The sequence below is a fragment of the Mus musculus genome, chromosome 2 (assembly GCF_000001635.26).
Source record: "Mus musculus strain C57BL/6J chromosome 2, GRCm38.p6 C57BL/6J".
In the NCBI taxonomy this organism is placed as follows: Eukaryota; Metazoa; Chordata; class Mammalia; order Rodentia; family Muridae; genus Mus; species Mus musculus.
In genome coordinates, this window is record NC_000068.7 from 28,328,412 (window position 1) to 28,340,996 (window position 12,585).

The 12,585-nt window shown below is 49.7% G+C and overlaps 1 long non-coding RNA gene across 11 annotated transcripts in view; it reads right to left on the minus strand.

The window, feature by feature from the left end:
• Gm13373 overlaps nucleotides 1-12,585 on the minus strand; it is an 89,759-nt gene that overhangs the window by 13,472 nt on the left and 63,702 nt on the right. The window contains exon 1 of one of the 11 annotated variants that reach the window (XR_374201.3): nucleotides 86-674. The exons of the other annotated variants lie outside the window; for them this stretch is intronic. This is a non-coding gene — a long non-coding RNA (predicted gene 13373). Of the gene's footprint in view, nucleotides 1-85; nucleotides 675-12,585 lie in introns of those variants that run through there. 11 annotated transcript variants of the gene reach the window in all.

The following is a 12,585-nucleotide window of genomic DNA, read 5'->3' on the forward strand; positions in this document are numbered from 1 at the left end:
GCTGGCCTTCTGAGGCTGAGGGTTTTACAAGAACGAATGCAAACATCAGGCTTGAGTATTTCCAGCCCAGACCTGAGGTAATCACCTGGGGACTCCACAGCTTGTATCATAGAGGGTGAACAGAGTAGCTCCCACTCTCAGAACGCTGTCCAAAACAAGGCATCTCGACTGCCCAGCACAGGTTTTGTTCAGTTTCCTTCCTCATTATACTGCTCTTCAGGGTGCTTTTACCCATCTTGGTCACTTTATGGTCATGCGATTATAAGGCCTTCCAGGATCTGCACGCTGACCCTTCCATTCCTGTGCTTGCCTCGGGGAGAGCAACTCTAGAGCAAGGGAAGTGTCCAGGCATCAGAGGTCACCCAGAGCTGGCCTCTCAAGGCCTGGCAGGATCCACTGGTGTATGTCACCATCTCTCCTGGTTTGGGCCTTGTTTTCCTGTTGAGAAGCCACCCTTGCTCATGAAGAGGGATCCAGTGTGGGAGAGCAGAGCATAATCCAGGATGATGAGGAAGATTCCCCTCCTCCAAGACACTAGGTTGTACCCCAAGTTGCAGGAGGCTCCTGGCAGGCTCTCTCGGCTCTCGTGGCTCTCCCACCTGTCCCCCCTGCTCAGCCTGTGTTCTGAACTGAATCGTCGACTCCTGCTGAGGAATTACCCACATAGCCTTGGCCATGGCTTGTCTTTTCCTCCCTGCTCTGAGCTCTGGAAAATTTTTCTTCAATATATGAATAATGTATTGAAAACTCAGGCAGAGCAATCACAGGCCATGAATAATTGCAAGGTACAGGCACATTAGTTAGCTGTACAATCCACTTACAGACCAAACCAACCATCTTATTAACGGCAAGGCCCTGCAGAAGACTGGCTAGCCCAGCCCTGGCTCAGCTGTGGACTCTGTTCTCAGACTCAAGGGTACTTGAAGACCCCACTCTGGGAAGCTGAGAGCCTCAGGCTGGGATCCAGTCTGATGCTGTATGTAGTACCCGCATATCTCTGTTCCATCCTGTTTCTTAATTAACAAAGAATTGAATTAGCGAGCGCATGATGCGCAGCTCCACTGGGCTTTCCTAAGTACTCTGGGAGATGCTCTACTTGGAGCTAGGTTTGCTCTCCTCCCAGTGAGCACCCTGGCAGAGTCAACTTTGTGATGTCCAGGGAAATTAATTGTTAAGGAAAAATCGACCTTGACCCAGAGCCCTTCCTTAAACAATCTCATTTCAGTGGGCCTGTCCCAGCAGGCTGTGGCTGCTGTCATCATGGCTCTTATCCTCTGACTCGAGGTTGTTGGGAGGGGACAATAGTGGATTGAGTAGCACTAGAGTTAGTTGCCTTCTGTGGACCAGCCTGTCACCAAGCATTGAGGATCCTAATTCCTGAGTAGTTTGGGTGTTTTTGTTTTTGTTTATTTTATTTTGTTTTGCACTGGTCACCTTGGCCCTGATGAGAGTGTCACCAGAGGCTATTATTCACAACCCCCATTTTACCTAGAAAACAGCTAGACTGGGGTTCAACCAGCCTGCCAGGATGCCAGGCTAGAGAGAGAAGATGAAATGAGACACCCCGCACCTCGGCACCCGACCTTAACCTGTCATGAACCTGAAGTTTAGGGCATGCCAATCAGTGGGCACAATGGACCCTCTAAGTAGGAGAGAGAGACAGTAAGGACAGCAGTTTTCCTGCAGTAATGTCCAGGATTCTTTGGTCATTTAACTCTAGTACCTGTTCTGGAACCCACACTGCAATAGATGGTTGTCAAGGCAGACCTTAGCTGCAGACAGATAATGGTGTCTGTCCTAGGGCATGCCAGTGGAGGCCTAGGCCAGGAGAGGACTAGGTGCCAAGCTATCTGTGAGCCCACCTTGGCACATGGACCTTGCTTTGAAACACCCAGGGCACAAGTAAGATAGGTGCTTCCCCTTAGAATCGACCGTGTTCCAACACGCAAGGCAGCCCCTGAATCAGCCAAATGTCACCAGGATGCCCATGCCACTAGACCAACAAATCCTGGACATTACTGCAGGCAAACTGCTGTCCTTACTGGCTTGACCCTCCCCCCACACACACACACACTTCTCTCTCTCCCACTTGCCCCACTGATCTACATGACCCTAAACTATAGGTTCATGGTGGTGGTCATGGGGTCACCCGCAGCTGCACCAAGTAGACTGTCTTCTCTCCTGAGGAGGCCTGCACAAGGCCTGGCCAAGCTCACTTCACCATGGAAATACCTTAAAAGCTTTGGCTTTCTCTCTGGGTCAATGTTCTCTCAACAAAATATTATAATTAAGCTTTGAAAGCCTGGACTGTGGCCTGAGCCCCATGCCCGCCAGCAGAATTATATCACAAGCTTAAATTTTTAAAGAGATGCTGGAAAAATTACTCAGCTCCATAGCACAGGGGTGGAAGGACATCTGAAGGTCCATGATGCTTGGGGCTGGGGGGCAGGGGTGGCTAGCAGGGACCTCAGTGTGGACCCATCAACAGCCTTGAAGACATCAACCACAGTGGCAGTAGTAGTATAGGAAATAGACCCAGAATGAGTCCATTTCACAGATAGGAAAAGAGAGGCACAAGAATGCTGGAAAGGGGGGATTGTTGGAAGCATGGACTCAACCTACTGTATGATAGACCCTGTGCTGGTCATTCTCCCTGTCCAGCAGATGTGACATCTCCAACAAAGTAACAGCCATGGGGTCAGGGGCCAAGGAACACCAACCAAAGGCCTGGTGGAAGACACTATAGCTCTCATGGCAGCAGGCTTTGTCATACACAGGCAAGCAGAGTAAGGGCCCCCTACCCCTGCATGCCAGATACCACTGTCTTAAGCCTCTGGCCATACTACCGGACCCTAAATGACCACCAGTAAACTGCTGGAAGAGGCCCTTTGTCTGGCAGAACACACACAGAGGCTACAATGGCATCATTGCCGGGGGGGGGGGGGGACCTCAATCTGTTTGGCCTCACAGAGAAATAAACATGTCCTGCAGCATACAGTGCTGGGAGGCACATTGTCACCACTGAGGGTCGTCTTAGCTCACACCCAGACATGGGAAATCATCAGACACTGATGCCTGGCCAGCCCCAGGCTCCACAGGCCCTGAGTCTGACCTGGTTCTCCTCCCTTTGAGGACTGAGATGTTCTACACCAGAGCAGTAGATGAGGAAGCCAGCTCTCAATGTTTCCTCCTGCTGTCAGCCCCAACACTTTGTGCTCAGCCACTGAGTGTCAACAGGACAATGTTCTGTTGGACACAAAAAGCTCTCGTGGCTCTGGATGACTTCAAAGAGGGCTTTGCAGTTGTGCTATTGGCCTAAAAAATTGTATTTCTCATTACTGGGGTGAAAGGCCCTCTCTTTGCCACATTAGCCACTGAGAAATAAAATCCAAAAATCAATGCTTAAATTCCGCTGTGTTTCTTGGCGGAGGTAAAAGAAGAAACTGTTTTCATCACCAGACAGGCTGCGGTTGCATATATTTCAACAGCTTCATCCTTTCTGTATAATTCTGCCATTAGTATTAATGACTGCTAGAGTACGTGTACAACCACAGCTCTCAAGTGCCCATCACTTGCCAACCAGCACTCCCATCATGTGCTGGCCAGAGCACCCATCATGTGCTGGCCAGAGATTAGAACTGGGATCCTACTCAATTACTTCCAGGAGCAGTAGAAGAGCCAGGACAGCCTCCAGGAAAATAGACGTGCCTGGGAGGAGGGAGGGTGCAGCAAGGGGTGGAGGGGCACAAGCACACTTGAGCTAGGCAGTGAGGGTTGTTGCCCAGGCAAAACCTGGGGCAAGGGCAGCAGTGGGAATGACCATAAGGATGCTGGGGCACCCCAAATCCCGGGATTTCTTGGAGCTTCCAAACAGTCTGTTATTTGCTACATTCTGCTACCTGAGCCAGACTCTGTTGATTTAAAATGTGGGCTCTGCACTTTGAGAATTCCTTTTCCAGGGAGACTTGACTAATGTCTACCTTGTCCTGATAGGGTCCTAATGAAAAACAAAAGTATGGTTCTACCAAACTTGACCTGGAGAACCAATGATTTACTGGGCTTACTTACAAATAATGGTGAGGAGTTGCCTACAGGAGTATGTGTGACCCCAAAAATGCCACACTGGGAAGTCTTCACCCAGCTTCCCTAAAGCCACAGAGGTATAATTCCCACTCAGTTATCCCTGCTCAGCCCATACATTGAGTAATTCCTGACATCACCCCCAGGGCTAAAGCAGTCAGGGCAGAATTGCCCACAAATGGCTGCTAGGTACAGGAGGGAGTCACTGAAATCTTAAGTGAAGATTCAATGACCCCGCCCCCAAATCCCCTCTTTCTCTCAGAGAATATCAACTAGCAACAGGTCAATCTATAAGTCTCTCAGAAGCAGGACAGCTCACATCTAATGCAGATGGTGGCTGTTTCACTAGAAGGACCACAATCAGCAACACTCTGGAGCCCTGAACCAGCACTTATTTTCTTGACTATTGCTTTGAATCTGGGCGCTCATTTTGAGAATCTGCATCTAGGAAACTGTCCTGAGTACAACCCATCTGAACAGCCACAGGAGACCCCTGTAGGTCCAAACCCATCTGAACAGCCATAGGTGGCCCGTGTGGGGCCAGATGGATGCTGCAGTCATGAGTTAACACTGCCCATGGGAACCTGAGAACCTCTGGTCACCTGCCAACTGTTGGAAAGTTCCTAGAAGAGAGGAACTCTCTCTTAGATAAATACTTAAGACAATCGGCTCAAATGTGGACAGGATCAAGTCTCGGAGGCTTCAGTCCATAGTCACTGTGACTCCATTCCTCTTGAGTTCACAGTGAGGAGCAATAGTGGAATGGTTTTTGATGAATAGGAGACAGAGACAAAATGGGGCTGGGGGAAAGATACATCCTTTAAAGAGACACCTCCAGTGTCTTAGATCCAATCAGGCTTCACCTTCCAAGAGCCCACCGACCCATTGGCCCGCTGAAGGATCAGCCCATCAACTGAGTTAATACCCTGGTAATCCCATCACCTCTCTGTCACACCATCAGATGGGGATCAAGCCCTTCAACACAGAGCCTTTATGGGAAACTGGAAATGTCTTCAAGTAGCCAGCACAGAGATAGGACATCTTCCAAAAGACCATTGCCCAGCCTATGTATGGCCTCCATGCATCTTGATGTTTGTGAGAGGGGAAGGGCCTAGTGGAAGGAGCATATGTAACCCTATGACAAGTCCAGGTTGTCTCAGCACCCACTTCACAGGTAAGACAACTGAGGGTCAGAAAGCTGAGCCATTGAAGAAAGTGACTTCCTGGGGGTGGCTATAGTGTTTCTGCTGGGGAGCATGCAAGTGACAGACATGGTGAAGTGACTGGTGACAAAGCCAGGATGGCATCCAGCCACTTCCTCTGAGATAGAGGCATCCAGAAGACTCAGAGTTACCTCTCTAAGATACACACAGAGCCAGGGCCTTGGGAGTCCAGAAAAGCTGTGCCCTTGAGTGATAGCTGATGGTAACTGTTCCTTGTGCAGATGACAGACTAGCACTTCCAGGGTCAGGGTCACAATTGGTAGCATATTGAGATGGGAGGTCTGCCCCTCAACGCTGGTTTTTTACCATCCCATGTGTGCTTCCTGGCTAAACATTGCCAACACCACAACTCTCCTTGTGGAGAGGCACTGGGAGCCCAGTAGACTCCTAAGGGAGTCATGGATTCTGCAAGGTGTGGTGGGACTTGTGTCTAGTGTCACCCTCGGGTTTGTCTATAAGAAGGGGAAAATGAATGGAGTTGGTAGCAGCAAGCAAGACTCCAGCTTCACGTTTGAGGCTCTGAGCTGTATGATCATCATACCCCGTGATCTGGCAGCATGGTCAGACCATGTGAGCCTTCAGTGAGGGCAGTATCAACTGCCAGTGGTACCCGTGTACCTGTAGCAAATCCCTCGGCATCTCTGGGCTTCTATTTCCTTTCCTATAGAAAAGAGAGAATAGTAATCCCTCCAAAGGAATGGAGAGACGGTGACGGGCATGGATGATCTGGATAGGGCCTCACAGGTATGTCCAGTAGACTCTACCACTGCCAGGTTACAGAGCAGGAGGCTGGTGCAGAGCGGGGGACACACAGCTAGAAGAAGCTTCCAGTTCTACACAGAAGATGTCTGCCTCTAACTACAGTGTCCTGCTCTGTTCTCTCAGTGAGGCTGAGAACCAGACCCTGAGCGTCTGGGTCAGGGCTGTCCAACAGAAGCCTCTAGACAAATGCATCAGAGGCCTGCGGTTCAGCAGAAATTCCCACACTGGTGCAGAGATTCAAGATCACCAATGTTTGTCATACATCAGTCACTCCTGCCTTGGGAGTCTTTGAGTGTCACCAGTGTGTGCTGAGTTTCATACTGAGTTGAACCTAATCCTATTTAGGCTTACGAAGGACCAGGAAGACCCGGTGGCCATGTTGGAGTGTCTACTGTCAGCATCATTACATGTTGGTGAGCAGTGTGCAGAGGCTTTCCAAAGACTCTGTTGGTGGACAGCTGGACATAAGCAAGAACAGCTCAGCAAGCCTGTGAGAGCAGTGACCAGCTCGTGCCTCTGGGCAGGCATCCATAAGTGTCCATGGGTTGGCCCTGCCTGGGCCTCAAGAGGATTGGGTCACTAATGGGGAGCAGCATAAGCCAGGTGCTATGTTCCGGACAAGGCGGGGATTCTAAGAACCATACGCTGTGTTCAGTTCTAACTTTGTCGCTCACTGAACTGTAGCACAGCAAAAGTGGCTAGTCACAAGCCATACCTTAAAGTTTTGAGAACTAATTGGTCTTTGAAGGGAGGGAGGACCAGTTGATTTGCAGCCCATTCTCAGGCCTTTCCCCTGTCGCTCTTCAAGTCATTCGCAAAGTAGCCTCACCCAAGTCCAACTCCTGCGGCCCTGGAAGGGAGGTGACCATGACAGGCACAGCAGGGCCACCTGCCACAGCTTCCATTCTGCTAAACAGCCCCCTGGAGCCTGGAGACCCTAGAAAGATTATGCTGATACTGGCTTTCTGAGCATCCAGGGCTGGAGGAGAGGAGGTTGCCATGGAAACAGCATCTGGTCTATTCACTGGAGTTTTAGAGGCCAGCAAACAGATAACAAAATACAGCGGAGCCCAAATGTAGTGCCTCCTTCGCTTACCGTGATGAGCTGTGTGTGAGGCTGCCGGGTGGTTGGAGGGGAGGTGTTAGAACTCACAGCAACCATCCACTTAGGATTTGTTTACGGCTGCTTGACACTCAACTCACTCAGTTGGGTTTTGACTGTTTTATTGCCAAAAGGCAACATCAGACACTTGGCAGCAGGACAAACAGAACAGCAAAGCCAGGCACCAACACTTCCATACCCCAAAAGACCTCAGGCGGGGTGGGGTAGCTTTTGGCTCCCAGAGCTCTGAGTCTGTAATGAAGAAGGAAGTATTCCCCTTCCCTTCAGACTCCCCATCTTGTATAGAGTTCCTTAGGCAAGTCCTGAGTCTACAACCCTGGTTGAACACCATAGAGGAAGATCCAAAATATAAATACAGTCACATGTGACATGCATACCTAGTATGTGTGCACGCACACACACACACACACACACACACACACACACGTTTGTTCATAAGCACTCAGCTCAGCCCTCCCCTTTGAGCCACTCTCTCTGTGACTGATATCCAGCGTGGGAACTGAAACATACAACCTCAAAAGAGAGAGAGAGAGAGAGGGAGAGGGAGAGGGAGAGGGAGAGGGAGAGGGGGAGAGAGAGAGAGAGAGAGAGAGAGAGAGAGAGAGAGAGAGAGAGAGAGAGAGAGAGGCCAGCTGCTTCAGTGGTGAAGAACGCTTAAAATATAGAGGTGGGGGCTAAATCATCACTGAAGCAGAACCCCTCTCTGAGATAAATCCTAGGTAGGCTTCCTGGAAGAAGAGACATCAAGCTGAACTCTGCCAATGCCTCAGCCTTGTCAAGATGGAATATCAGGGCCCAGTCCAAGGACCTCACTGATACTCAGTGACCACCAAAGGGCACACGGATGGCACTGTGGAAATATAGACAGGGCCACAGGTATACACACACACAGCTGTTATAGAGTCATTGCCTGGGTGCCAGGGAGTCCCATTTCTGATGCCCAGTTAACAACATCAGACCTGTCTGGCAGCAGACCCACAAGCAGCTGGGAGGTGTCTTGCTGTCCCTGGCTTGGGTGTACAGGACAGAGACTCGAGTTGATTTTCTCGGCGGGGCCACTACCCACTAGGCTGCACCCTCTGGCAGCTGCTTGGCAGGCCACAGAACATCTACAGAGCAGAGGGACTGAGGCCTCAGACGAGCATTTGCTTATCCCACTGTGTGGTTCCTGTGACCTGGAAGAGACAGATGCCTGTGGCCAGACTCATTCTCAACTGATTCAGCCACTGATTTGCTACTCGGTCCTCTTTCCTGTGTGAACTATGCAGTTGGAATGAGGCAGAATCCAGGGGTCACCTGTCCCATCTGCTTGCCAGGACTACCCAAGACCTCAGGCTACAGTTCATCACAAACAGATTCGGGGGTCTCAGGACAGAGGGTGCACAAAATAGGTCCTGCTCTCAGGCGACAACCAACATCAGCAGCAAAGGCATGCCCTCCAGAGCTGTTTACCTCCCTCTAATTGGGACTAATTTATCGGCTCCGAAAGAGATGGGAAATGATGACGGTGTGGAACAACGGCCTCATCAAGGCTGCGTTGCTGTATTTAATTTGAAATTAAAGTGTTTGTCATTCGAGGGAGGGTGTGAGCCTCATGAAAGATGGATTGTTCTGCATGAGGCGGCTGGTAGCTTGCTATGTGATGGGTACTCACTGAGAATGGAGCCGACTGACCAGCACACTCGGGCCTATGAAAAGAAGCAAGCCCTGTTCTGCATGCAGATTCCCACCTCACATTTCAGTGAACAGAAGTGCAAAGTTTGCTCGGTCCAGACCCCCACAGGGATAGCTGAGCAAGGTGTAGGAAGCCCACAGGGTCTGGAGATGCCTGGACCAAGGACATCCTGCCTGGCCAGCATCTGAGTGACTTGTCAGACACAGCCCTAGGTGCACTTACCCTCCTTCACCAATGGAAAAGCAGGAGAAAAAAAAAAAAAGCAGAGAGGTGCTGAGAAAGCATGTGACCTTCAGAGCTGGCTGACAAAGTTGGGATGTCCATTTTAGCAGCATCGGCGTGTAATCCCAGAAGGCTCTTCTAAGAAGGGCTTGAGGAAGTACATTAACTGTCAGCCCCAGAGGAACCCTGGCCAGCCAAGGAGACCTCAGCAAGCATAGCTTGTGGCCAGGAAGGATGCCCAGCCCCAGCGTCCACTAACAAGCAGGCTGTAAGCACAGACAACCTGGGACTGTGTTGTGAAACAGCATGAAGAGTCCACTGGCCACCTCTTTTGATTATCTTTCCCTTCCTGGGCCACAGAGATGATGGGGCAGGGGGTGGGGAGCGGGGTTGAGTGCTTGCTACTCTTCAGAGAACTCAAGTTCGGCTTCCAGTGCCCACATTGAACAGCTCACAACTCCCTGGCACTCCAGTTACAAGGGTTCTGATACCCTCTTTTGGCCTCCACAGGAATCCGCACACATGTAACACACACTCACATGTATGCTTTTACAATTTTTAAAATTATACTTCCTAAATTTTCAGAGCATGGACACTTGAGGGTGAGAGAAATTAAAATTACCCTGGGCACACACCTGTTCTCTGTCATGTGCGCATATACAGAAAGAGGAGGGGTGCACTCTCTTTTACAAAGCCAGGGCTTCCCATAGATGGGTTCTAGCCCCAGAGCCCCCTAAGGTGTGACTACCCAGCACTGCTTCCAAGGTTGCTCCCCCTGGTTGGAAGCCGTCGACCTGGAGACAGCTAGCATGTGAGATCATTCATTCCAAACTCAGGGTAAGTCTGCTCTGAGCACTGGCGAGGCCCCTCAGAGCACAGGCAGATTGTGGGTCCAGGCCATGTGTGGCAACAATGTGTGGCCCACGCAGGGGACATTTTGTCTTCCAAAGCTCGGTGTTGTCATTTCAACTGGGGACCAAAGTGGTTTCCTTTCTGATGATGCTGTTGAAAGGCCTTCACACAGAGCACAGGGTCAAGAATTCAGAGCCTGGACAATCAGTGCCACTTTACCCAAAACGGCACCTGACTTAACCCCTAAAGAGTGCACATGCCCAGATATGGGCTCTGTTACCAGGTTTCAGCCTAAATGAGCTGAAATGAGGGGATTGGTCCTGCTTTGTATCACAGGAATTTACTCAAAAGGCCATTGCTGCAGGGAAAGGGAGCGCAAGATAGTCAAGAGCACTTGCTGTTCTTGCAGAGGACCCTGGTTTGGTTCTTAGCATCCACATGGGGACTCACAACTATCTGCAGTGAACGTGCATACATGCAGGCAAAGCACATACATATAAATAAATGTAATATTTTATACTATGTTTAAGATTTCGAAAAAAAATTCTAGTAATTCTCTCACTGTATATTGTTGAAATCCCCAGGCCTACAGATAGCCCATAGCAGGTTGGGTGGGAGGTGTAAGACTTCACCAGTCCAGGGCCACTCCTTCCAATGTTTTCCTATACCTACTGTGCTCCTTGTTTGTCTGGCCTTCTGAATAAACACACACTCCAAGCTCCATGATGATGGCAAGCTGCCTCCTAAGGTAGATGGATAGAGGAATGGATGAGTGGATTAAAATGGATAATGGGAGGGTGGTGGATGAATGATGAATTAAAATATACAAGTTGGTGGAAAGATGGATGGATGGATGGATGGATGGATGGATGGATGGATGGATAAGTGAATGGTTGGATGGGTAGATGGCTGAGTGGATGGATGGATGGATGGATGGATGGATGGATAGATGGATAAGTGAATGATTGGATGGGTAGATGGATGAGTGGATGGATGGATGGATGGATGGATGGATGGATGGATGGATGGATGGATAAGTGAATGGTTGGATGGGTAGATGGATGGATGGATGGATGGATGGATGGATGGATGGATGGATGGATAAGTGAATGGTTGGATGGGTAGATGGATGAGTGGATGGATGGATGGATGAATGGATGGATGGATGGATGATAAATGCATGGCAGGTGGATAGTGGATAAATGAATGGCAGGTAGATGGTGGCTGATGAAAAGTTGGGATGGATGGTCTTTGAATGGAAATAATGGATGATGGACAAATATTGGATGGGTGGGTGGGTGGATGGATGGATAGAAAATTGGATGGATGATGGTTAAATGAATGACAGGTAGATAGTGAGTAGATGAAAAGTAAATGAATGACAGATGGATACATGGATGGATGGGTAGATGGATGAATGAATACATGGATGTTTGGATGGGTGGATGGATGGATGTTTGGACAGATTGATGGATGGACAGATGTTTGAATGGATAGATGGATGGATGGATGGAAATCTGGTAGATGGATGATGGAGAGGTGCTTCCCATATACCATTTCATACAGCAGTCCTACTGGTCCCACCTTGGAAGTAGGACTGCATTTGGGGAAGATTCTCTAATACAGTAGAGAACATGGCGCATAGGGGAGTGCCCATGATGTACCACCACCCAAGAATGAGGTACTGCAGTGGAGCCCAGCAGGTACTCTAGAGGGTAAGATCACAATGGCCTCCTTGCCAGAGACCACTGGAACATTTCCTCACTAGCCTGAGACTGAAACCAACTCTGAGCCTCAGGTCTGGCCAAGAGAAACTCATATAGACACTATTCAAAGGAGTGCAAACAGACACTGTGACAGGGTAACTCTGACACAGGAGAGCACCGTGTGCAGGTATCAGTGTTTTAGATGGGGTGACAAGGAAGAGAAAGAAGGACTCAATTGAGGTGGAGAAGAGAAGAGGGCAAAGGCCTGCTCTAATGGATGCCACAGGCAGCTTGTCTGTCCTGCTACCCAACCAGGTCTGTTTCCCTTAAACTGGGTGACAAAGGCCTGTCCATGAGATGATCATATTTCAGGGCAAGGGCTCTCACAAGCTCAAGAGGTGTTCTTCTGAGTCACAGAGGACACACGTCTACAGTTGGAAGCCTGTTTTAGTAAGGTTTAGGAAAGGGATGTGTACTGGCTAGTTTTGTGTGTCAACTTGACACAGCTGGAGTTATCACAGAGAAAGGAGCTTCAGTTGAGGAAATGCCTCCATGAGATCCAACTGTAAGGCATTTTCTCAATTAGTGATCAAGGGGGAAAGGCCCCTTGTGAGTGGTGCCATCTCTGGGCTGGTAGTCTTGGGTTCTATAAGAGAGCAGGCTGAGCAAGCCAGGGGAGGCAAGCCAATAAAGAACATCCCTCCATAGCCTCTGCATCAGCTCCTGCTTCCTGACCTGCTTGAGTTCCAGTCCTGACTTCCTTGGTGATGAACAGCAATGTGGAAGTGTAAGCTGAATAAACCCTTTCCTCCTCAACTGCTTCTTGGTCATGATGTTTGTGCAGGAATAGAAACCCTGACTAAGCAGGCAGTCAGGTAGAGGCACAAATGCTCCTGGTGGTGTGAAGGGGGATCAGCATCTTGAGGGCTAGAGTCACCCTGA